The 27,396-nt window shown below is 42.1% G+C and overlaps 1 protein-coding gene across 4 annotated transcripts in view; it reads right to left on the bottom strand.

The window, feature by feature from the left end:
- The window catches only part of PLXNA4 (plexin A4), a 1,024,340-nt gene that overhangs the window by 393,550 nt on the left and 603,394 nt on the right, over positions 1-27,396 (bottom strand). The gene's annotated exons all lie outside the window — the stretch shown is intronic.

Genomic DNA, 27,396 nt, shown 5'->3' on the forward strand with positions numbered 1-27,396 from the left:
GACTGGCCAAAGCCAAGTTAGGGGTTCTGGCTTGGCGGTAAGAGCCAAATCACGAGAAGGGACATCAAAAGAGTAGGCATGTAAATTGCAAAACAAATCTCATGTAAAAATATGGTAGCGACTCTTTCAAATTGAAAAATGATCTCTTGAATACTTGAGTTACACTTAAATAAATTGTATTATATCACTGCCTAAACATCTGTTAAATTTCATATTGTATAAGCATGAACATTGAAACATTTACAAATTTCCAACAACAATGATCTGCTAACTTGCCATAAGGGAATCACGGATGCCAATTTGTCAAGTGATTATGCGTACAATCTGAGCTTCACTTACTCTATCAGCTCACAACAGATAACTTTCCAAGATATTGAGAGTTTTTTTATCGAACATGAAACTATGTACCAAAGTCCCCTGAAAACCACATTGTGTAATAGTATTCTACATGTCAACAGTGGACATCCAAAGACACGGAAGTGGAGCATACCTCTCGGAGAAATGGTCCTACAATATCTGTGGGCCATAAAAAATTGGGACTATTCGTAGCCCATATCAAAACATTTTTGGGAGAGACATGAAGGTGATATTATGGAGCTACATTACTATGGGATTAAACACATCAAAGTAACAGACAGGAGAGTTAATCGAGAACTAAACTGGAGAAGAATGGAATCACAACTCATCATTTTGATGGGGACAAAAACTCCCCTTGGGCACAATTTAGATGCAGAATTTTACATTAATTTATGAGGGAATATGTCATGTACTTCGAACGGAATGAGAAACCCCCTTCTATTGTACTCTCTTTTGGTCTGTTTACATGTCATCTTGAATTTCGAATTCCTGTGATCGAGTGATTCCATACCCAGTATGATAAATGATCACTGTCTAGTTATACTCTTATCTTAATTGATGTACTGTATTAGTTCTTTTTCTATAAACTATCGCACTTTCTATCATCAAGAACGTCGCATTCCTGTGATCGAGTGATCTCCTAACCAGTATTAATAATGATTAATATCCAGCTATATTCTGATCTTAATTGATGTACTGTATTAGCATTGTCTGTATGCACTACCGCACTTTCTTGTAAGCCTAAAATATTCTGTAGTGGTTCCCTCCTCTCACACCTTCTTTCTTTTAGTAGGTCTGACCATCTGCTGTTTAAAATCCTAATGGTTAACTGTTATAACTATTCGGCAACACAATATCAGGAGGACACTGCACCTGTCATAAGATAAATATTAAGGCTTATTGGACTGTTCATAGGAGTACTTGTACTTTTAATGAAAATGTCCTTCCAATGTGGAATATAAAAAATGCACTCGGAGCACTTTATAAACAGCAATCACTTCATAGACCATCCAAAAACTGCAAGCACTTTAAGATTCTCCATATATGAATTGAATACTTAAATGACATCAATTACTAAACAAATAGCACTTTAGATTCCTAGCCAGTACTCCTTCCTACTTTAGGATCATGTCATACGGTTTTTAGCAGCACCTGCACTTTAAACACGAAAATGTATTGAAATTATTTTACTAGCATAAATACTTTTATAGATTACCAGCATGAGTACTTTTATGGATCATATATCCAGCATAGATAATTCACAAAGTTCCCCATATGAATTGCATATTTTTAAAGGCTTCTATTTTGTATACAATCTGCAGTTAGTGGGTATTCAACATACAGTGGACGAGACATGCATTTGAATAATATCATTGGACAAAGATGGGACATACTTATGTAGCTCTGATGCCACTGTTGCTAAAACAAGGAAAGCACTAACACTTTAATGCCTTTAAGAACCTTTATAGGGCAAACCACTCTATGCCTCCTCCTCATTCTGTGTAACACTGTCATTACCTGCAGACAACACTGTATACCTCATGTCCTCAAACAGGAAGTAATGTGGGAACCCTGTCACGACTTCAATGATAAATGTTTTGCCTTTTGAAGTGAATCTGTCTGTCTATAGGAAAACCTATGTCTGATCTTGCTTGTGTAATAATGATGACAGTTGAATTAATTGATTATACACTTTGTGTACTTTACAGGAATGTAAATGATCTAAAGTCAAAAGGCAAAATGGCGACCTCTGCATGAAGGTGTTTCAAATGGTACTGATATACAAGTTCTAGTTGCTTTTTTAACTACACAGTAACAAAGAACTATTTTTTGGTGTAGACACTTTAAATAGACTCTTTTAGGCATGGGACCCTATGGTCCAGTCAAAGGTATCAAGCCGAAACGCACCAACCATCTTTTTCGCCTGTTTTTGCACAGGTGAGCTTTAAAAAGAAACTTTTGTTGGAAACCTGCAGTTGGTGGAGCACCTTTTTCTTTACCGTGAATGAAGTATGAGGAGAATATATATAACCAATATGGTTAAAACACGTGAAGCAACACGGAGTTATTTCAAAGTGCTCTCAGATTTGACACTGAATTAAAATAAAGCATGGTGAAGTAATGTCACTTGTCTAACATCACAAAGTTTGGTCAAAACAGGAACCAGTATTGACCTCAGGTATCCTGGCTGCACATTGTGAAATTCAGTAAGTGGATGAATATCTCATGTTCTCCCTTCGCATTTATTACTAAAGGGCAATGCGTTGTGTTCCATGATTTATTTCACAGACTAAATTAGTATACAGTGGCCAACAAATATCTGTATTGCATACTCATGCAATCTGAAACAGTAGATGTATGAAATGCATGTCTAGAAAAAAGTAACACGTTAAGGGTGAGCCAAGGCAAGACAGAAATTGCATCGAAAAACAAGTATTTTCCTTTTTTTGGAAGACATTGGATTTTCCTAGGGCCAGCACCAATAAATAAATACCACACACTGGAGTGAAATTATTTTACTTAAAGAACTCTAGCATTGGGGTACATAGGCGAAAGAGTGAGACCAGTAAAAGCAGCATGAGCACAGATAGATAGATAGAAACAATGACTTTGGAAAAGACGCCAATAACGTTAAACAAAACATTTAATTTACATAATTTGAATATGCTTGTCCAGCTACATCAATGTAAAAAAACAGCCATAATCGGCGTGCTGTTGAACATTTAGATTTTGTATGTACAGGTGGTACTGTAAGCATAGGCATTACACAGTTTTCCTTGCATGGGAAGCCTTTCATTGTATGCACACAGCTCTGTGAAAACAGGACTCCAAATTTCAAGGATTAAACTACTCCTGAAGAGAGGAGAATGGGGAAAGAGCTCGGAGCCACTGAGCACACCCAGAGCTTTCCTTCCCCATCAAGCAGATATTGTTTTAATTAGAAGAATGTCAAGGCCTGGCTCGCTTCGCTAATTTATTATTTAGATATTGCTTTGTAAAAATAGATTTCATCAGACATTCTCAGTCAATTAATCCACACTCATGACGGACTATTTCTAGAACAAAGCCTGGTGTGCAGCAAGCGTTCAATTGAGCAAGTCATAACCAGGATGGGGACGTGTATCTCCATCCAAGGATTAATATATTTACTTATGTGTTAACTTTAAAGAAAAAAATGCATGTAAAGAGTGTTGCCCATGAGATTGTGCACTTTTTAAATTTATTTCCGAAGTTAGGGACAATCAGATAATTTTGGTCTTCCCAAAGAAAAGAAAAGTTGCCTGACTTCACTTGAAATTCATTTTCACATTAACTCATTGTGTATTCCCTATTGACGCACGTCAAATGGGGCATCAGGTTCCTTGGAATAGCTTTATCAGGGCTGGTAACCCTGAGTGGCAGCAGAGTAACCTAATGGCCTCTGCCCGATGAGTTACACTGTTCAACTTCCCTCAATGTCAGTCCAGTTATGAGACTTCTGGTACAGGTGAACAGTAAGACATTACTTTTGGTAATACGGAACGGTGATGGCTGCTGAGTGGTCCAGTTGCTGGAACACAAAGACTTCATAGCAGCACACCTTCATTCATGGGTGGTAGCAGGAGCATTCATGCTTTAGCACAAAGCCCCTCTTTGGAAACAGTTTTTACCAGTAAAAGTGGCAAAGTTTGTAAAAAATAAGTCAAGTTGTGCAGCATTACATTTTGCAACCTTGATACAAGTGGCACGAGATTAAAGTGGTGTAACAGGTAGATAAAACCATCAGTTTTATCAAAGTTGGACGAACCCAAAGATGTTTGATACGATCACTGTCAGACAGTGCTTGGGAACCCACTAGGTAAGTTAAAAGACCCCTCACACACCAACCTAGTTGGTGTCATGCTTCATCATTGGGGTCCCAACCGGGTGGCCGAATGCCCCCCGGTTGTGCTACAACGCCTGACTACAGCGGAGCTGGTGTGGTGCAAGAGTGTGATGTCGTGAAGGTTATTACTCGTAAAATAAAAACCAGGATCTGTGAACACCGCAGTACAATACGCTGCAAGAAAAACACCACGAAAATGACCAACCATTTCCTAGAAAAAGGCCACACTACCAATGACATGAGATGGGTCGTTCTGGAGGCTCTAGATCATAATCTACTCAACATCCAGAGCCGCCTCTTGGAACAAGAACAAAGATGGATATATCTTCTGTCAAGCCATACCACTGGATTAAACGATAATATCCCCTGGAACAGTTTTAGGAGATCCTAACTCTGCCCTTTACTTATTCATTCACTGATTCGGCTTAACTGCAGCCTCTGAGTGTTGATCCCCACATTGGCATCTATTCCGCCGCATGCCTAGCAGTGCCACCAGTTCATTCTCCTCCGAGTGGCCCCGTGCTATCTCAGCGCTGCATATTGTTACCTTTGCGCACGCGCGAATGAGGATTCGCCTCTTCACCTCCCACGCATGCGCGGCACACTCTTCCCCCCTCACGCATGCGCAGCAGGTCAACACTGCGGCTCTGCACACGCGCAGGCACTGCTTCCCCACCCACGACCTCTGGCCAGATTGCACGTACCTTATGGAGCTCATCACTATTTAACCTTCCTCCACCACGGGTCCCTCACCATCCGGGACCACGGGAGACCCCAGTAGGTGCTAGGCGGACGCAGCTCTACGACCAAGTAAGGTGACGCGCGCCTTTTCACGGTGGATTGCATAATCTTTCCACGCTCTGCCTCTCTTATGCTCGTTATTACCTTTCTCCTCACAGAAATCTGCTCGAGGAGCGCACTCCTCCCGTATCCTGAGCAGCGATCTCCCTCAGCCATAGTGTAACTATTTTATTTTTCTTCTCCCCCCTCCCAAGCGCAGCGCACAGGGGCACACCACCCCTCCCTTTCTTTTAACTCCAACCCAGACTCATCAAGCTACGCGCATTGCCGCTCGGCATCAGCATGCCTTCAAGCGCTCACTGGGTTTCTTACTGTGACACAGCTCTACCATCATCAGTTAGAGGCCTCACGGTACCACTACCTACTCGCCAAATGCCTTTCACTCACCAGGCATCCAGCGTGCATAGTTTGCACAACTATTCGTTTTACTGTTTGTCTTGTTTGCAACCACTTGGTTTATAGAGTTAACAGGGAGACAGACCTGCGTCTTCATAGCATCGCATAGTGATTTGCTCTCGACAAACCCTACGCTTAGCAGCATGCTACACTAGCACAGTGTGTGTGTTGCCACAGGTACGATCATCCGAAAGTGTTTGTTCCATCACAGCACGTAAGATTGCATTTTATAGTTGCTGTTATACTCGGCACCATGTGTCATTGTTATACATGTTTTTGTGCTGTCTTCTTCCTCCCACAGGTCTTTTTCCGCTGCGGTGTCCGCAAGTTCGCAGACACCGGGTCCACACACCTTAGTAAGTGTGTAGGTAATCAACCTTTTTAATTTTTTCACCTATCACATGGCGCCCTTCACTTTGCCACTCACTACACTCACTGGTCCTGACGAAAGCTCCATACATCTCCATGAGGGCTGAAACACGTAGACCTACAACACTAACAACTATTAGAAAATAATTTCTTTCGTAGTTGCATCACATATCTTGTTTTTAGTATATCCTGAGCCGCCAGCAATAAAATTCCTACGGCAAGGACTCTCAGAGATATTTTTAAACCTTCACGACATCACACTCTTGCCCCACACCAGCTCCGCTGTAGTCAGGCGTTGTAGCACAACCGGGGGGCATTCGGCCACCCGGTTGGGACCCCAATGATGAAGCATGACACCAACTAGGTTGGTGTGTGTGGGGTCTTTTAACTTACCTAGTGGGTTCCCAAGCACTGTCTGACAGTGATCGTATCAAACATCTTTGGGTTCGTCCAACTTTGATAAAACTGACATATAGACAGGGGATACGGACTCACCCCACGCTTCCCTAGCTCTCTCGTTGTTCTCTACAGATAAAACAGTCAGCCAGACAAAGGCCATCATCACAAGGGAGTTCATCATTTCTTTTCAAATTTCAATAGATCCGCGGGAGTTCCGGTGATGGGATCAAAGGTCTACCGCGCTGGAGCTCATGTCGCAACCTAACATCAAGGTATAGGGAGATGCAACAATGGGTTAATAATCTGAGATCTCAGCTAGTGTGTCATGATTATACAGTTGTGCAACAGGCACAGAAACACAGTTATGCTTCTTGCTTGATTTTCCTGAAGAGTAAAGCACGCTTAAGGCTGGCCAGCGCCCCTTCACCATGGCAGGGCTTGTGAAGAAGCAACACCAATGGCTCCTCCTCTTGTTGAGGAACGGGCTTGAATCAAATGGGGTGTGTTCTTTTCTTCTCTGATCCAGAAGACTCAATATGACCATAGACCATCAAAGAATGCTAGGGAATTTCCTACCAGTAGCAACGTGAGCTATTTGCTTAGGTGAAGTGCAAGCCTTCTTAGTGCGGTGCCTAGGGGAAGACAGAAGGATCGTGGGAAACGTCATACAGAACAAAGAAGTTCTCATATGGAAAAGGGTGCAGCGTGTATAGTCACATTTTCACAGGGAGAACAGCAAGCACAGCACTTCTTCAGCAAGAACTAATGTCCGTGTTTCAATCACACAGCTTAATCCATTGTCGATTACATTCATCGGAGAAGAAACATCTGTTTGAAGACCACAGTGCTCATTTCAAAGAACATTTCCAATATAACTCCATTACATTCTACAATTAAGCTAATGTGATGAACTTACAGGGAGTCTCTATCAGCTTTGTTCTAAGCAAGCGTGGCGCACCAATTACACACGGCTCTTGATTCTTGCATCAAGCATGGTTTCTGAACACCCCGGGTGGGAAAATTAAAACAACATGACACATTCTAGCAGTGGTCGACATGAAATAATGTATCTATCGAGGCCACTGCCTAAATGTACTTTAATTTTTGCAAGGATAAAAACCAAATGGCTATCAACAAGCAACCTTAAGGCCACTTTCCGTACGGGAAAATATACTTTGAGCCAAATTTTGGGATATCTAAAGCTTGAAAACTGACTAGGAGCCCTACTCACGAAAACCAACAAATACAGGTTAGGTAAATGACAAACTTTTGTGATAATACGAAAATCCTGCACGTTTTTATGTGCACACAGTGTAAGAAACGTTGGCTATTGTCTTCCACTTGGCTACTGTATTGTTTCAAGTCAAGGAGACCCAGCTTTTCAATAATTCTGAAAGCAAAAAAAATATCTCTGTGCAAAAGCTTTGAACCAGCAAAGAAAAGTTTCAATAGGCCTATCAAGCTTTGAAAGCCATACAGAAAAGTTTCTGCGGTGGGAAAAGTTTGCTCCTGCCAAAAGGTCATGTTGGCAATGAGGGCTGAACGCTTGATGCGCTGCTGGCAGGAACCACCAAGCTGCCGAAGAAAAGCCTCTTCTGTGGCAGGAGAGACTGGACGGCCTCAGCTCAGCTTTCTCCGAGACCTCAAAAATGAGTGAGCTTTCTGAAAAGAGGGCAGAGAGAACTGACTTTCCCAAAAATAGACGCCAGATTAAGAGCACAGCAGGTTGAAGTCCCCTTCAGAACTGCATGCTTCTCACACTAACCTTCAGCTGTGTTGATCTACTGCTCCATAATGCATTTTTTCCCTCCCGATGTTGAAATATTCAACCTCCCATAATCCCACAGACCACCTACGCATTGAAGCCATGGTCTCAACCCGAGCCCTGTGCTTTCACTGAGTGAAATGGGAGCCTCAAATACCCTCTGGAAAAACAACTTGACTTATCCCAGACTCCTGATTGGCAGCACATATCTGCTTATCTTCCACAAACTAAGTATAAAAGCTAAAGCTACACACCATCAGGCTTGACTTTTGAAGACCTGTGATTCTTCCTAAAAACGTGAGCTACATGTCTTTTCCAACATGGGCACTAACCCTGTAAATCCAAACAAAGTTATGCTACTTGTTTATCTGCTTGTCTACTGGAGTGGAGTGGAGAAGTGGTGGAATAACTTCCCTGTGTAGTTGACGAGACAGACGTGCCAGGCCCTATAGCCCTGAATAATTCCAGGAACCTCAAATAAGAATGACCAAATGAGGATGAACGGACTTCCAGGAACAGTAACTGTTTGGCGACCATGGCCTCCTGAACCGAATGACCCAAGTATAAAATATGATTACTGCTCCAGTTCCTCTTAACTTCTGTGTCGTGTGGCAGTTGTGTGTCAGGACTGAATGCTGTGAATGCGATTAAAGTCTGTTAAGTTTCCTTCTTGGTTGCAAGAATTGAGGGTGTCTGTCTAGTCCTAGTAGCCACAGTGTCTCCTTGAACTTAACGGTCCACATAAAAGGTGTAAAGTGTCTCTGTAAGCGTTACCCAGAAGGAGGGGGAAAAAAATAAAGTAAAACAAAAAACCTTGGTAGTCTTGGAACTATTGATTGAAGACAAAGACTAATGCAAAACTATAAAAGTGAAGCACCAAACTGTCCATAACGCCAAGCCATGTCACGAGGGGACAGAACATCCAGTAGAAGATCCAACAGGGAAATCTGGAAGTTTATGACCAACAAAAAAAAACAGCAACAAAAATGGCAGCAAGTGAGCAATGAATGCAACAAAAATCAGAAAACAAATGTGTGTGATGCATCCTTCACTTGTTAATGCCTCCTTTCAATATGGTTCAAACAGGAACTGCATTACAGGAAAATATATATAACTTCTTCTTGGATTGCGTAGCTTACAGAATCGACCACCATCTTGAAAAGGGCATTTCAAAAGGCTTGGCCACACATTTTTCTTCCACACATGGCATGAATAAGGTAGATGAACAAGACCAAATTTGACATCTTTTGTCCATTGCTGAACTTTGCAGCCCGCTGCCTCACTTACTAGCTGATGCTCCCTGCAAGTAGCAGAGCACTCCTTTGACCGACCAGGACCACAGAAACACTAGTGATATCAGATCCTGTAACACAGTGCCTGGCCTTGCAATAAGCACACCATCTTCCCTGCAGGATCATCACCTCAGGAAAGCTCTCAGCATGGATGTAACATGGTCCTTATAGAGTTTACCCTCTACTCCCTCAATGTTCCTGGAGAATGCGGACATCCTGCAGTTGCCCTGAAGCCTTCACCATGCATCCAAACATCAGATCATGCTGTCCTTTTGGCAACTTTGGCCCCTACTGGCTTGGCTATTAAATTATTTTCTTTGGGATGAAAGCACCTGCATCACTCAGAGGTTCTTCTTGTAGGCCACCGACCTGTGTCCCTAGCACCTAAAAGGCCATAACTACATGGTCCCGAGTCACTGGATCTATTACCCCAAGTCAGAGATAACTCAGTCTCTCGGAAGCACCTGTATCTGTTGGCAAATTGATCCCAAGCAGCGGGATCAATTGGCAAATTAACAGACAGGAACTGACATTTTACTCTATTTATTTTGTGCTTACTGCTTCAAAATCATCAACAAGTAGTATATACTTGTGAGATGGCTCGGCAATGAATATCTGAGTGGTACCCTCAGATTCACCACAACATTTGGGCAGCTCAATTGCCATAAGTCTAAAGCACTTTCAGCAGTCTAGACAACTCTGATACTATACACAATGCTAAACTCTCAAAGGATAACATCAGTAATTATTTTGTATTAGGGGTTTTCTCCCAAACATTATAATGGAACAGGAGTGTGAACCAGACCAGAAACCACAGAGAAGGTTCCCTACCTGTAAAGCTATTTTTTAAAATATTTCTTAGGGCCAAATACTTGAGACTACCACCATTTTCTATACTTTTGCACACTGTATCATTAGTGCTTCTTAAAGAGTTCAGTAAATCTCATTTATAAACTCAGTCCTGTCTCTAGGGTCACAGAACCATATGCTTCACTGACCATTTTCATAACAGGGATGGTAATGTGTGTCAATGAAAACAGAGGTTTTGTGGCGAAACCATAAATAGTGTACCAGGGAAAGATCACACCTCAACTTGCAGTCAGATGTGGGAGAGGCAGAGAAGACAAGCAAGACTATTGCTTCCAATTTAGGAAACCCTACCTATCTGAAGTAGGAGATTTATCCAGGTATGGGGAAGTGTCAGCAGTCGGAAGCACGTTTCAAACATGTACTTGGTGGAATGTCAAACACTGAGGGACAAGCCTCTAATGCCCTTCAACTAAGAGAAGATGAAATGCAAAACAATAAAAGGTAACCATGAAAAGATAGAAAATGGGCTTACACAAATTAGGAGGAGGAACTAATTTTAGGGAAACAAAGACAGACACCAATAGATGGTCCTGTTGTGGCCATTGCTAAATCTGACAAACAATAATAATAATAATGTTAAAGCACCCACAATTTTTCATAGCAGTCCGCCATAGGTGCTGCCGAAGGCCATGAATGAAAAACACAAAGGCTGCCTCCTTCTGTAGGTCACCCCTTTCTTTCACCACAGTACACTTTTTGTCTCTTTATCTCTATCTTGCAGGTTCTTTTCATCCTTACTGCCCCGCTTGGCCACTGTTTAGCTACCTTTCTCTTCCCCCTTCTGTTACCATTTTCTGCCCTCTGGGTAAACGTCTGATGATGAAAAAAAGTTCACATTCCCAAAAATGAATGCTGGTTCCCACCGTTGTAGTCAACTGAATACATTACACACTGGTACTGGGTGGATCGCGTCAACCTGATAGTCCCACTGCAATCACTCACGGAACACAAAATCCCAAAAGAAAACGTCTGTGTGTCCAAAATCACAGAGGCTAAACATTACCCTTCTCAAAGGGCATATGTGCTCCTACGCCGGCACTCCTTCGGCCCGGCATCTTGGGACCATAAGAAATTTGTTTTTATGTACAACTTGTGCCTCTTTTGACAGAATCACTGTAAAAAGAAGAACATCTCAAAGAACTAACACGGAAAAAGGAAAGATGCATTTTCCGGGGAAGTTTGACTCTGGAGTGTAGGGCTCCATGACCAGTGTTGAACAACTCTCCTGTAGATAAGCTGCTCTAGCCCCAATCATTAATTTCCAGTGGAATTTTGCATGTACGTGAACGTTTTTTTAGAGAACATTTGTTTCGCAATATGCGGAAATCACTAAGGAATGCCCACTTTTCAATCAAAATTAAACTAAAATTTGAATGTAGATGTAAAGGTTGAATTGAGATATTGTAAAGGTATGTAGCCGTCTCCCAACTCGTAAAGACATTTAGCCGTCTTCTAACTGAGTCATACAGAGATTAAATAATTTGTCCAGGATGACACAAGTAGGTGAGTGCATTAGCCAGGATTAGGTCCCAGTTCTCCTTGATCTACAGCTCTCAGTTTAGCCACCCCTTCCATAAGGAATGGCTTCTCAAAGGAAATGTGGAACATGCAACAAAGGGTTCCTTATGCAGGAAACCGCAAACTGCAAAGATTGGCGACATATTGAATGCCTAGAACTTTATAAGAACCGGGTAGGGATTCTTTTTACACCATATAAGTAGAGTTGTCCACCTCTGCAATCCTATAAAAATGTCTCTTTAGCAGAAAATAAATAATTTTATATACCAAAATAAATTTCCTTCTTGAACATAGTTGTTTTTCCAGAAAGCCACGGTGCGTGTGATACCCCTATTTGCTTTAATAGACTGACACAATTAAAGACACTACAAATGACACATGCACTCTGTAATCTTGCTGATGGTTGCACTATGAAATCGCAGAACTGTGGCGTGGAGCAGACGCAAGTGTGTTTCCAAATTAGAGAAGATGGCTCACTTTTGTCATATTTTCAATTCTTGGATTGGATGAAGTGATGCAGTGACTCGATTAAAGACATTAACACACAAAATCACTTAAGTCAATTGTGTATAATAACTCTGCCTGAGTGAGCCTTTATTGATCGACAATGGACTAAAAGTGCAGTAATTACGATTATATTGTGTTTAACTTCTAGCCAATGTGCACGCCAGAACCTAATGAAAAATTGACTTGACTTGGCAGGAGATGTTGAAAGCATCAAGAAATATATTTTTTGGAGAGAGACCCTGGTATCCGAGAGACAGGTCTCTGGCAGAACATTCTGAAAAGTCTACAGTAGGAATGCTCCTAAGTGGAGGGTGCTTGAAAGCAAGCTGCAGTGTTGCAGTAGCGGTCTGTCACCTGCCAGAGTGATTGGGTGGGCCGGAGGAGGGAGCTGGGGGGTGGGGGAGGTAGGGGGACAAAATAATAATTAAAAATAATAATAACTTACCTGATTGCTGTGCCATCCGCTGCATCACGCTCTTCTATCTTCTGAGCACAGGCTCCCAGAATGCACTGTGACCAATCCTGACGCAGCATGAAAGCAGCGTCAGGATTGGCCTGATCGCTGGGACTTTGTGCTCCCAGGCAGACTGGGTGCCTGTGCCTGCTCTCTGCAGCCCCAGCAACGTAGCTGGGGCTGTAGAAAGCTTCACTGTGCATGAGGGTTTGGCCGGCCTGAGACGGCTGGCTAAACCCTCATGTACAGAGAAAGGACAAGGGATTGCACTAACACTCCCCCACCACAGTGTCATCCCACTGGAACCACCCCCAAGACTCGTCAGAGTCCTGGGGGGCGGGTTCAGGGGGATTAAAATAAAACAATAATAAAACCGGTTTTATTTGCGGGTGGTGGCAGGGGGTGGTGCTCCTTCGGCCTAATGGCGGGGCCGCCGCTGAGTTGGGAGAAGGCTCTGGTAGACTGGGAAAGTAATATTGAGAAAGGACTCTCAAGGGACCTGTTCACTCCTGAGGATGGGGTCTGATATGAAACTGCTAAATCATCCAGCTAGGGATCTGGTATGAAGTACCCAAGTACTCAGGATAGGAATCAGACTTATATCAATTCAGTATTGGAGGTGGGCATCTGGTATGAATTACTCATCTTTGATATGTAAGAGTGCATAACTCTTCAACATAAGTACCCAGGAAGGAACGTACAAACAAGCATTTGTTGCTAAACAGTGGCACAGATGTGTGTATCTATGTGGTTGTGTATGCCCTTTTGTATCTGTGATGAGAGAATGTGCATCTGAGTTGTGGGCATGAATGTTCCCACATGCTGTGTGTATGCATTTCAGCATGGTGTTCTTGGGTGGCTACAGCCTCACGTACACACTGTGCTGCCATTACCAACGTCACCTCTAGGGGTGTGACTAATTTCAACATTTATTTCAGAGCTCACTTGCCCACTGCTGACCTCCAAAGTCCAATGTCTTACACACGATCAGCTCCGCGTAGGTATGAACGGACTGGACAAGAGGGGTAAAGTACTTTAACATAAAACTGGTAGAACTTTGTGAGGTGCTCAGAAATGGACATGTGAGATGAGGTAAATGGACACGGCTGAGGCAAACCCACTGAACTAGGTGAGTGCCTGGGTCTTTATTTTGTAAAGATAAATCAGTACGAAACTTCGCCTCTTCAGCTACTAGTCCTGATGGTCTTTCATACTTAAAAATCCTATCCTGCAGATGTAGGCTTTGCCAAGCATCTTCTGGAGTTTACAGAATGAGGGATTATTTCGACTGGCCAGTCAAATTATGTAAAATCTATTAACAGCTTTGGTTAAAGTGCACATGTCACAGTTCAGTTTCAATTTAACAGGATAGTGGCTACAGGGAAGGAGCACTGACGCACTGGAACATGAAGAAAACTGAAATCAGGCCCCAAATCCATGGACAGGCCCATGTTAGAGTGTCTGCCGCAGAAGGCATCCTTCCCGCCAGAATGACAGGAAGAGCTGATCCACGCATTAGCCAATGGTAATGGTCTGCATGGATTCGAACAACCGTAATTCCTGCAATTACACATCTTTATACCCTCCTCATTTAAGAGAGTCATGATTTATTTAACGGTGCATTTTATTTTACACACTCAGACTGCTGCAGCGGGAAAGGCCTCCAGGACTTCTGTGTGTACAAGTTCCCATGCTGCCAGCGCCTGTCTGTACCAATTACAGGCTCCAAGGCTGGTGGGGAAGCATTAAGAAGGCACTAGCTTCGCTCTCTGTATCTGTTTTTAGATGTTTAACCAAAACGAAGCTCCCACCCCCAACTACAAAGATACCAACTCATACGGTGCCACGTTGTGACACACAATATCGGCTCCCATCACACCTTCAAACGGTCAGGAGGCAATATCACATGATGGCAAGGAAAGTGAGCTGAAAATTAGTGGATTTCCAACTCATTTTCTGAAGCTTTTAACTGCCAACGTCCATTAAGGGGTGTGAAAACACCCCAAGCCATCGCACCAGCCTCAGCAAGCGTTTGATTTTTGGAGGAGGGAGTTTGGGAGCAGGGTGGGGGAAAATCTGCCTCAAGTACTTCTCAGCACAAGACCTCACCCCCTCCAAGGCTCCGCCTCCTCCTCACTCACACAGTGAGATTTTTGTTTAGGTTGGCAGGTATGCAATTATTGTTTGGAAAATCGACCAGCCATTAGCTTCCTTAGCCTGAATCAGGTATTCGCAACACACTTCTGTGCCTGGCAGAGTCTAGCAGCTCAGCCAAACACTGGCGGTGCAACCTGGGATAACAACTAACCTCAGGCAGCACATACTATGCTCTGAGTAACTGACTAGAGTGTTGCTCATTCTCACAGCAATGCTATTTAAAGTATAACACAGTAGCGGTCCGTGGAAGGAGTTCCGTGGGGCGGTGAGGCGGGGAGGGGCCGGGTGGGGAAATGTAAACACCGGAATATGGATGAACAGAGGTAAGTACACATTTAAATAAATAAAATGAATTTCGTTGCGCGCGCTGCATCGCATTTTGCGACACAGCGCACGCCAAGGAATTTGTTTTATTTATTTAAATGTGTACTTACCTCCTTTCATCCGTATTCCGGTGTTTACATTTCCCCACCCTGCCCCTCCCCCGCCCCGCCTCACCGCCCCACGGAACTCCCTCCACGGACCGCTACTGGTATAACAGCAAAGGTGCATGGGTCAGAGAGAGAAACGTTTGTTCCAATTGCATTTCATTCCCTCACCACTACCGTTTTAGTTTAGTTTTGTACGTCTCACTTGTAGAGGTGTACGAGGTTGGGTGACCACCAAGTTCACAATTTTATGTGTCAAATACTGTGAGCATTGTGAAGTGCAAAGTTCACTAAGATTAAAGTAAACAAGCACGGTCAAAGCCAAAGATCGCCAGCCGCTTTATAATGCAGGTTAAGAGAACTTGAGAAAAAACAAATACACGTCTTATGTTATCTGAAAAAAGTACATTGAATTCAATGTTTCAATTTTTATAAATCACATGGTTAATTTTTCAAGTACTTTCAGTCAGGACAATCTAAACAGAAATTAAAAAGAATAAGGAAAATGCTTCCGTAAGGTTATTTTGCTTTCCATAGGTTTCAGCCATTTGGTCTTACGTACTAGCTTAGGGAGAAGATTTTTGGGCAACAAGGATAATTGTCATACTAAGTGCACCTTCTGCCTCAGACGTCAGCCGAGTGAGTTCAGCAGATGGTCTTTCATCCAACACAATAAAAGTCTTTGTGTGTCATAGTTTGTGCTTTCACTCAATAATTGATATGCAGGGAATAATACAAAACACCCTATATAGTCTGCTCCTCAGCCATAGCCCAGCAACAATATCCCCGTTATTCTTTTACAGGCAGGCAGGAGGTCAGAAAGCAACACAACACAGGCATGGGGGTACTTGAAGGGTGAAGCAGCACAACAGGACAAGAGCCTAGCAAGCACCTGCAGTATCATGGAGTGCTGGTTGAAAATTAAAAGAAGTAGTTCGCTAAATGTGATCAGTGGGAGGATACAAGTCAGCCAATCAAAAGGATTGCAAAGAGGCTATGCTCAGTGGGATATTAAACAGAAGAAGAGGCAGGCAAACCATTAAATAAGAAGCAAGCAAATGGGAGTAACAAAGTCAACCAATGGGCCAGCTATATGTCCACTGTAGGTTCACAATAGATCTTTTGTAACTAGACTGCTTGCGTTCTCTGGCAGGCTCGACCTAAAAAGAGGGGAATCTATAGTGGTGCTTCACTGCAGGAGCAAATGTTTCTCATTGCTGTGAAGAGCCACTTGCAACTCCTGCTAGACTGCTGCCTGTCTGGAAAACGCACTCCAGGCCAACATGCTGGGCAGATTGTGTGTGCCGCCCACCACACACCTTCTCTTCTGAGCCCCTCCCCCAGTGAATCCCAAGCCACCCGATGGTCAGCACGCTCGAGCCCGTAAATGTGAAGACACCTTAAGTTACATTGCTTTAGGGATGGATTTCTCATGTGTAGCCTCCAGTGGCGTCACTATGGTTGGTGTCACCCAGTGCGGTAACTCATGGTGACATACGGTCCGCCCCCCCCCCTCCTAGTGGCGCCACTGGGTATTATGCTTGTAGAAATGAAATACAGTGTGCGACTTAAAGGACCATCCGGTGTATGGTGCCGAAATAGATCTCAAAATTCCATCTGACCTCATCAAACAAAGCAATATCCTGAATGCTTGTTTTGGTGATGATTAGTGACGCAGGACTGGAAGAAGAGAATTCTTTTTTTCTCTACTCTGGATGACCACTTTGAGTATGAAATGGGCGTAAACCACCACGAGAGAGCAATAGGGGGAGCGCGTGCTGTGCACCACGGATCCGTGGCATGTTTGAAGTCACACCTTATGACCACATCCCCAGCTCATCTATAGGTTCCCAGCAGTTCGGATTTCAGTGCATAATAACGTGAAGGGGGGGGGGGGGGGGACCACCATGTTGAACTGCTATTTCATAAAAAATTTAAAAAAATACACACACACAAAAAAAAACCACACAGCAAATGCATGTGACACAAAGAAGCAAACTATAGCACTACCTTATTTTCAGCCTGACAGACAGCAGAAACCTCTCCTTTTACACACGGTGTCACCCCATGTGATCGTGTCACCCGGTGCGGTCCGCACCCCCCCCCCCCCCGCCCCTCCCTAGTGACGCCACTGGTAGCCTCAAAGGCATAGATGCGACTTTATTTTTATTATTTTTTTAATTAGTAGTATTAATAATTAGTATTGTATGAAAGGCCCTTCTATGCACGGATCACTACCCGCCAGCAATGCATCAGGAGGGTGACCAGACTTTTTAAGCCAAAACCCGTGATAGTTCACACAAATAGAAGGACTACAATTTTACTTCAACTGAGCCCACAGAATGACAACGCTCATCAGCATAGTCTGACAGAAGAGGCACTAAGAAGTAAAATGCTACTTTTGAAGCCAGAATCGTGTGTTGGGATCGTGTGTAAATTAAATTGCTTTCTTATAACACTTGCTAATTATCCCTGCTTTGGAAAACAAAAACAATCAACTCTCACATTTTTTAACGACCCTCTCTAAAAACAGGGACACGAGCTACACCCTTGTTCCCGGGGCCTTGTACGGAGTTTGAAAGGATAAATACTCGCTACACTGGCGCATAAAGTTTAAGGTCAGTTGCATCAATGTTATGACATTTACAGCCTCCCCAGGGACCCTAAGGAAGACCATAAATGCCGAGACGCAGCCATAATTGACCTTAAACTTTACGCGCTAATGTGGCGGATCTTGCTTCCACCTCGGTTATTAACTGCCCTGACATGCTGCTCGCCGTGTCCACGCGCGGGCCGGATGTGTGCGCCAGCAGAGCACCTGCAGCGGGAGGCAAGGGGTTAAGACAGGAGGCGCGAGGACAGTACGCAGCGGTGCCCGTTTCAGCTTTTATTAAATTGACGTTGCAGTTCTGCACATGGTCCCTGCGGGCGGCACAGCGCGGATACCAGGCACCAAAATAGAGAAAATAGGGGAGGCGGCCTGCTTCCGGCTTCATCCACCCAACACGTCTCCTCGTGCAATCTGTGCCATCATTTAGCACAATGTAGTTATAAATGATAATTGCGCAGGCATCCAGATCTATTTTAGTAAACAGCGATGCAAGCTGGTGTCTGCTAAGACCTGGTGTTTTTCCCCTGCTGCAGAACCGCGCGGTTGGTCCCGCTCTACCCGAAATCTCGCGCTCAGCATCTCTGCAAACTGCCCCTTGCAGCCAATTAAGAGGCGAGCTTCTTCTGGGTCCCCGATAGGAATCGTCAGTAGGATATTTTGCCCTGATTTTGTTCACGTCGGTAAACTTACTTGTGGAAAGTACAACCGTAAGTGAAAAAATACGTTTTGGAAATATGTCGAGGAAGTAATAATACGGTTTACAATGTCTAGGGGTTAGATATCTTGCTACTAAAGGCCTGCTCTCTGTTTCTGAGATGCTCAGCATCTAGTCGACTTCTAGTCTCTTTCACGCGAGGCAGTTGCGAGACCTGGTTGCAGCTCCCCCTGACACTACGTATCACCCTGGGCACGTAAACGTGAGCAACCCCCTTTTTCTTTTTCTTTTTTTGAACACTCACATTGTGTATGGGTTATCCTTGTATCAGGGGTGTGTTTATGTGGGGGATTTCAGCTTTTTAAAGAAAGTACGAAGTTTAAGAGAAGCAAAATGTATCTAATCCTGCAGCTGTATATCAGAACCAATATGGATGCGATATAGGTGGCAGAGATTGTGCCTCCCCCTACTGCCAGGGGGGGCAGCAGGCTGACGAGTGGCCTCTGCTTGGCCGCCTCATCTCTTTTTGCCTCTTCCCGAAGTCTGACTGTGCCAACTTCGAAGCCCCAGCTGCATAGTTTAAAAAAAGTTTGCAAAATTGTTGATCTGAGGCTTTGCCTACTTTGACCGCCCCTACTCTAGATACTAGTCCGATTGTGAGAGGTGATACTACGAATGAAATGTTTAGATTGCCCACAGAGGAGCCTGGAGCACCTCATCGCCTTTCACTGACCCGTGGTTAGACTCCAGCCAACACACCGAACTCTAGTGACAGTGTAGATCATGGGTTCTTCCAGGGCTCGAGTTGGGGTACCACGCGGGTGGACAGTGTCCCCCTACTTATTTTACAGGGAGCTCGATAAATGGCGCCACACATTCACTCTTTGGCCTCTCTGGGGAGAGATCGGAGCTCATTCAGAACGCTGCTCACGTGCTGGCTTCTCTGATGCAATCGCATCTAAGGGGTGAGTGAGGGGAGGCAATGTGTCTGATGGTGCAAGCCACCATTCATGATGTCACTTCCTGTCGTGACGTCAGCGTCCCCCCACTTCTGTTTTTAGGACTTGTGCCCTGGGTTCTTCGTAAACATGTTCTCGGGGGCAAAAAAGTTTGGTGAGTGGTGTGACCGACCGCCGCACTGATGCCAGCAGGCTGGTGGTCGCTGAGCGGGGTGTTTGGGGGAGGGGGTAAAGTGGGTATAGGGAAGCAAGGCATGTACATCTATCTCCTGGCTGAATTTAATTGCACAGCGTGGAACTAGAAAACCTGGGATCAATCCCAGCTTCCCCCACTTGACCAAACTGTGTGCTTCTAGGCAAATGTTTTATTTCACTTTCCCTCTGTTTTTTTCACCTTCCCAACAGAGGAAGGACCTTGAAATGCAGGAGTTCAGGATGTGCGCTGTACAAAAGCTTCTCTTGTGTTTGATTTAATAAACTATAATGTTGTTCATGTATAATATCAAGAGCGGCCCCCAGAAGGAGCACACAACTGACTTGCCTCTTTGTTCACTATTGATATTGTTGTGGAAGGGGGGGGGGTGAGGGACTGGGACAATGCACTGATATCATCTGATTTACTGAGGTGAAACGTTTATGCATGTTCATTAAATACATTTTATTTTATTTTGAAGAGACTTTATCATATTTTTACCCTTTTGCTGCAAGATGTCTTTATAAAAGAAGGCATTCCTAAAGTTAAGCAGTGCTGGACCTTCAAGTTACTTCCTTTCTTTAACTGAAATTAACTTTTAAATATATGGTTGCCTGTTTATTTAACATATTTTTAATGTTAGTAATGAGCCTAATAAACAGCAGCCAGTGCTACTGTTGATCAGGGGGCTGCACGTAAAGGTCAGGAGGGCCGCATGTGGCCCCGGGCCGTACTTTGAGTATCACTGGTGTAGATGATGCACAAAAGGAGTTACAGAAGGCACGCCGGTGAAAGGGGCTGTACAAGTGCCAAATAAAGACAACAAACCGGGGTCCCACCCAAATGGGGCTATCCTTTCACTTACAATATTTAAAAAAATACTTTGAACAGTAGCAAGGAGGTTTAGTTAAAGCAGGCATAGAACCCCTTTTTAAATTTAATGCACATCATAGGAAAATACGATATATATATATATATATATATTTATATATTTAATTTTTTGCAGTTTTATATAGCACAAAGGCATTGGAGCACTTTATATGAGCACCAGTTATATTTCACGAAGACATTTTCATTGTTTTGAGGCACAGAAAGATAAAGTGATTTGACCAGAATAACAGACTGTTGAGCTGATGCCGAGACTCGAACCCGGATCCCCAGTCCCACAGTCGGCAGCTCTGGCCCTTACACTTATTGTCACAAATCAAAGTCACTATTGGTGTTGAATTACTGTAACCAGTGCTGGACTGGCCGTGGGGTGCATCAGGCATTTTCTCCTGTGGGCTGCAAGGATGGTGGCTGGGGGGGGGCAGTTTTTGACCTGCAGGGGCTGGTTTTGCAGCAGTGCTGTAATATCTTCCCCCTGTAACAAATGCAAAAACAACAGTTGATGGACAGAATGCAGAACAATGTCATACATTCACCCCAGTACAGAGATCTGGGCCTAAATCCATCGTTTTTTTGCTCACCATGCCATTCCAGTTTGAACCCAGCCATATGCAAATCAGTCTTGACCCTGTGTCTCATCGGAACAGTCCAGCCCGAACTTGCAAGCCAGGTCCTCCTTGGACTGGAACCAATCATCCTTGGACCAGTTTTGGGGTGTCACCCCTCTTCAGTCAGGATAGCTTGATTCCAGTGGCATGGAGAGCACGGGACTCACGTCTGAGCATACCCGTCCCACTCGGGGCGACAAATGCAAAAACAACAGTTGATGGACAGAATGCAGAATAATGTCATACATTCACCCCAGTACAGAGATCTGGGCCTAAATCCATCGTTTTTTTGCTCACCATGCCATTCCAGTTTGAACCCAGCCATATGCAAATCAGTCTTGACCCTGTGCCTCATGGGAACAGTCCAGCCCGAACTGCCAAGCCAGGTCCTCCCTGGACTGGAACCAATCATCCTAGGACCGGTTTCGGGGCTTCACCCCTCTTCAGCCAGGATAGCTTGATTCCAGTGGCATGGAGAGCACGGGACTCAGAGATTTCTTCTTTAAATTTACTCCTCTTTTTCAATGTGTTTGTGAAGTGATGTTTATGGGTTTGGCTTTAACAGTCTCTTATGGGATTTTGTGATTAATGTGTGATTCAGTTTGTCTATACTTATTTACTATTCTCTTTCTATCTTTTCTTGATTTTCACTCTCTTCTCTTTCTCAATGTTCTAATGTTTTTTGCTTTCAAGTCAGCATATATATAATGCTGCTGAATGCACACATTTAAAACTTACCCTTATGTATGCAAATGCACAGGTTACAATTAGTTATCTGGAATATCAAAGGTTTATGAAACCTACTTGAAAGACTAAGAGTGCTCTAACTTTTAGCTAAATTAAAATGCCATAGTATACGAGCCCCATTTAACTAATAAGGATACAAATGAATTATGAAAACAATGTGTTGATGAGATATACAACTCACCAGAGGTCAATAACAAAAAAAGGTTATTATTCTCTCTCATAAATCAATAAGTCTAGACTCGGCTACATTTGAAAAGGATTGTGAGGAGAGATGGTGTTAACTGATTTAAATTTGAGGGTATTCCAACTAGAATTTTCATTTTTGATGGCCCGGGCAATCTGAATGTTCAATTCTGGAAAACTGTCACAGCCATCATTATTTTTACCCTAATGACAATTTTGTTTTGGGTGGCGATTGCAATTGATTATTAGATCAATTCATTGATAGATACTCTAAGGTTAGATATGTTCCTAACGCAATGCAAAATATAGTCAAAGCATCATTTCCAAAAGAGCACTAATAGATGCTTGGAGAATTTTATAATCCATATGTAAGAGAATATACATTCTTCTCCATAGCAAATAACTCACAGTCAAGAATAAATCATATTTTTCTCAGAAAGTATTACCTGGCCATTTACACTCTACCAGATGATGCTTTAATAATTAATTTCCAAAAGGTAATGTTTTTAAATCAAGGAATTTGAACACTTTTCTTTTGTATTGTTTGAGCTTAATAACACACAGGGTTCTAATGTCAATATAAAATGTGACTCTTTGAACAATGGCCAGGGGTTTACAATTAACAATGTTTCATAAAGGGAAATTAAAAGATTCTTAACATTAAAATATCACAGCACACTTTTTACACTTCACATAGCAAATAATATCTGGTTCATTAGTAAAAGCAAACATTAAATTTAATGAAAAGTCTACTAGTGCACATGATTTTCTAGTGTTGGTTAATACCATATTTTATAGACCTCCAAATAAATCAAGGAAGTTATTAAATACATTCCTTAAACTAAAAAAGTATGATTTCTTGTTAAAACATAATTGAAAAGGACAGCCAGAATGCTTTTAAGGATAAAGACATATAATGTTTTTCAGATTACTACAAAACGTTATGCACTCAAGATAATGTTCCTACAGATACCCTATTACAAATTTATTCCTACCGGTACAAGAAAAGACAAAGTAAGATGAATGTTACATTTAGAGAATGGTAGAGATAAGAGGGAGATTTCTGTAACACTCAATAAACCCTCCTCAGACAATGCCTCAGGGGCAGATGCCTAATTTGTTGATTTTGTCCTGTAATTTGCTAAGCTTCTAATTCCTAAATTGTTATTGCTGTTTAAATACTTTGTTCCCACAGATAAAACTGAAGGTATATTTTCAAAGGCAAAGATATGTCTGATTCCAAACAAGATAGAAACCCTTGATTATACAAAAAGGTAAGGCCTATATCACTAACAAATTTGGAATATAAGATATAAAAAAAAAAATTGGGTACACATATTGAATGATTTTTACTGGTTTTCATTAGTTAAAAACAAACAATATTCGTAAAGGGGCAGTTTATATCTAATCATTCTTGGACCTTTTTAAATGATGTTCGGGCTGTCTCTCGGTACAAATTATTATTGGCTGCTTGCTATTCCTTAGATGCAGAAAATGCTTTCCGATCAGGTCACATGGGATTTTATGATAAAAGTTCTAGCATGGATTTACAATTCATTACTACACTTTTCATCTAGGATGTCATGGCTTGGGTCCCAAATATTTTTTTAATTCACTGCTACATTGTACAGTTCTTTCGACATTAGTTTTTGTGACTACTGTTTAGTCTCTATACTTTTCCTTTGGAAGGGGAACAAGAGAGGGTTATTTCTTCACTTTATTGTTTATTTTGGCTTTGTTATCATATTTTTTTAAAGAGTAAGAAAGTCTACTTTCATATCGGGATTTAAGTTTGCAGATAAGTGAATTTTTCACCTTACACTGATGCATATTGCTATATATTTCCAATCCTGAGATAACACAACATTCCATAGGGAACTACAAGAGTTCATTTTTTCAAAATGTCAGGCTATAAGTTAAATGTATAAAAGTCAAAGGTTTTATGATTAAATAAATGTTGTATAAATGGAGAATTTCAAACATGCACATATTAGCATAAAATAGTTCTAGGATTGATTATTTGTTTATCTTGGACTCCAGTTCCATTAGTAAGACAATTAAATATAATGTAGATCTGATTGCAATTATGATTACAGCTTTAGCAGAGAGATGATCTCATTTGTTTATAACATGGTGGTGCACTAAAAAGATGTTTCTTTTGATTGATAATTTTCCTTTTTTTTCTTTTCTTTTTTTCCTCAAAGTTTTATATAGCGCGAACTTGACCCGAAATCAGGTATCAGAGCGCTTTACATGAGCACCAGTTGCGTTACATGAGGACACATTATATATATATATATTTTTAGACACGGGGTGATTAAATGATTTGCCCAGAATCACAGGATGTTGAGCGTCGTTGCTGATACTCAAACCCGGTTCCCCAGATTTGAAGTCCACCGCCCTAACCGTTAGGCTACATCTTCTATTCAGGCAATCCTTTCGGGCCTGCTGCATTATCGGGCCTTACAGAGAGTAAAAGCAAAGGCTCTTTGGGAGAGCCTGTGGTACGGAGACAAGGTATGTCTATACGAGGAGGCCAGATCAGAGTTGTTTTGGTGGTTGGAGAACATGGACGTCTTATCACTGTTACCAATTAAATTTCCTAAACACCTCACCAGAAAGATTGATATAATATCTACACTATTTTTGTTGAAGAAATGAAGAGCAAGGATTTCTGTGAAGAAACGTAAGACATTGAAGTCTAATGGTGGGGTTAATTTTCCAGATGTTATTAAATGTCACTGTACTTCGTTTTGAGACAACATTTGGGTATTTGCTTTGGAGCATAATGCTAAAAGCTCTAACTATATGGAAAGGTCCAATATACATCTTGCTTTAACAGAAATTGTACACGTCACAAAGACCTAAATTAAAATAATCTCCTATTAGTTATTATTGTTCTTTGGTGAAACTATTAGTAATGGATGTTCTTTCTGAACAACATCTGTCAACTTCTTTATGGAATCAAAGTAGGATTCCAATTAATATTATTTAATGTAAGGAATAGAGAGCCAAAGAGATACATTGGGTGTTTCAATTAGTTCTAGGCAATAAAATGCTGTAATTTCAACATTTAAAATCAATGTGATCTTCCTCACACTATTGAAAAAGAAAAGGCCACTAAAAACGGCAGCTGTAAGTAGTAAGGAGTTCATGAAGATCAAAACTGTGGAAATCTGTTGGAGTTTCCAGAAAGAATTTTGATGCATTAATTTTCTGTTGATGCCGTCTATTCTTATGTTAAATAAAAAGGATTTGATATTTGTTACTTCACAGCACTGCATGAGAAGAAGGAGCCTAAAATGTACATAACAGCACCAAGATACAGTGGGTGAGTTTTAGGGTATAATCCTTGTAGAAAGAAAGATGTTCTGTCATTTGCTTAAGTTTAGCAAATATATATCGGCAGTCACGTTTGGCAATAGTGTTACTTTCTGAAGGGAATAGAAAAGATTGGCAGCTATTTAACCTGCTGGCAAGTTGGTTGTTAGCGGTGGTTTGAAAATAGAGGTGAGTTTATTGGGCATGGGACACTGGAGGTTGAATTGCTCCTTTCTCTGAGCCTTATGCCTGTAACTAGTTTTACTAAGTAGTTAGTGAATGATAGGAGACAACCCCTGCTTAACATTGGATGCATGGAGCCTGTAAATGGGAAAGCATGAGGCGATATCCCAGTCCAAATAACCAAATATTAAGGTACTTTATGTGTGTTGTTTGTACTCACATTCTCCCTCTTGAACATGTGTCCTGATGTTGCTGTTTTTCCATAGTTGAGAGTTTGCAAAGTGACATATTGTCTCAGTGTATTTTTTATAGGTGGAATGCGAAAACACTTGTGATGAAAGCTCATGCATGTCTTTCAAATAATCCATGTCATAAAGGTGACTTTCAGTCACATCTGATTTTCAACCCCATAGTGGCAATCATTCTGGGCCTTGAACACTAGAATGAAAGTCTCCTTCATGATCTTGGACGAGTTGACAGCAGAAACTGTTTGGATTTGTAGGATGCTATTATGAGCTTCAATTGAATCAGTGACCAGGAGATTGCAAAATCATGTTCAGCTATGGCCCAAGATGGGTCGGATAAAATGAATCCATGACAGATTTTTCAGATAAGCACAGACCAGATAAATTAGTTGCACTAGCATCAGTGAATGTACATTTACCTCATTTAGATGTCCTGAAAGTTTAGCGACAATGTGACAGTCCTGGAGCTCTGTGAGGTAACACTGTCCTCAAATGAAGATCAGGACCTATGCATTTTCTATGCATTTTCTCTAGGTCATGTGATACATTCCAACAGTTGTTGGGATTTTGGCATAGGTGAGCTTAAAGTACAAGTTGCTGATGTGACCATTTTGATTAGCTATGCAACAACATTAAATCATTTGCCTCAAAGTTGACTGTTATATACTGATTAATAGAATCAAAATTAACCATTTTGTACTTATTTTTATATAAACCTTCATTGAAGTAAACACCACTAATTTTAGAAGCTCGCATACTGCGCTCAATTCCGCAGTGATTTTTCACTTGTCTTCAGTGCACATAGCCGTGGATGCAGTACACAGAGGCCCGCCATTGCCGCACACAAAGGAGCAAAATCATAAGGAACATTGAGGGATCAAAAGTATAGTATTGGTGTGGTGCTCTTAAAATCCCATCTGACTTGTTTGTCATCCTGCCAGTATCCAAGTAAACACGTTCCGATTATTTTTCAAGTTAGGGGACTGTTTGAAACAGAGCTGAGAACTTCCTGATTTGAAATGCCAAGTTGCCTCCGTTGGCATTTTCCTTGAGGGAGGACACAAAATGAATTGTCCTGTCACTACGTGCAGAATTCATGGAGGTCATTTCATAGATCCTAGCGCTTGGTTTATCTTAGCCTGATGAAGGATAACAAAGTGATTGTAGCACTGCTTAGGCAATCTTCTTCTGAGCTGCCCTGTTCATCAGAAGAGCTTCCATTTGTTCTGTCCCCTCCGCTGTAAGTTTACTTCTTCTCACAAGGGACAAAAGACATTTTGTGCAAATGAGATCTTTGGTGCCAGATGTGTGTCTGCGTAGTGTCATGTCAGATCTACTCTGGTGGGAGCTGTTCTCAAACCTTACTAATTAAATTAGTTGAAATGGCTCACTGAAGTGGGCACAGAATGAACCTACACAGCAGCCTTGTGTGCCCAGCTTACATTTTGTTCCCCTCAAGCCTTATTGGTGTGTACTTGCATTTGTTAGTCATACAAAAAAAGCTTTTCAAGAAAAGTTAACTGTCTGCGTCATTGACCGTAACTATTGTAAAAACTATGGAGACCGTGAATTGCAATGTTTTTCAAATTTTATTCAAATTTATTTTGCCCACCACTTTCACACCT

This window comes from Triturus cristatus, chromosome 4_1 (assembly GCF_964204655.1).
Source record: "Triturus cristatus chromosome 4_1, aTriCri1.1, whole genome shotgun sequence".
In the NCBI taxonomy this organism is placed as follows: domain Eukaryota; kingdom Metazoa; phylum Chordata; class Amphibia; order Caudata; family Salamandridae; genus Triturus; species Triturus cristatus.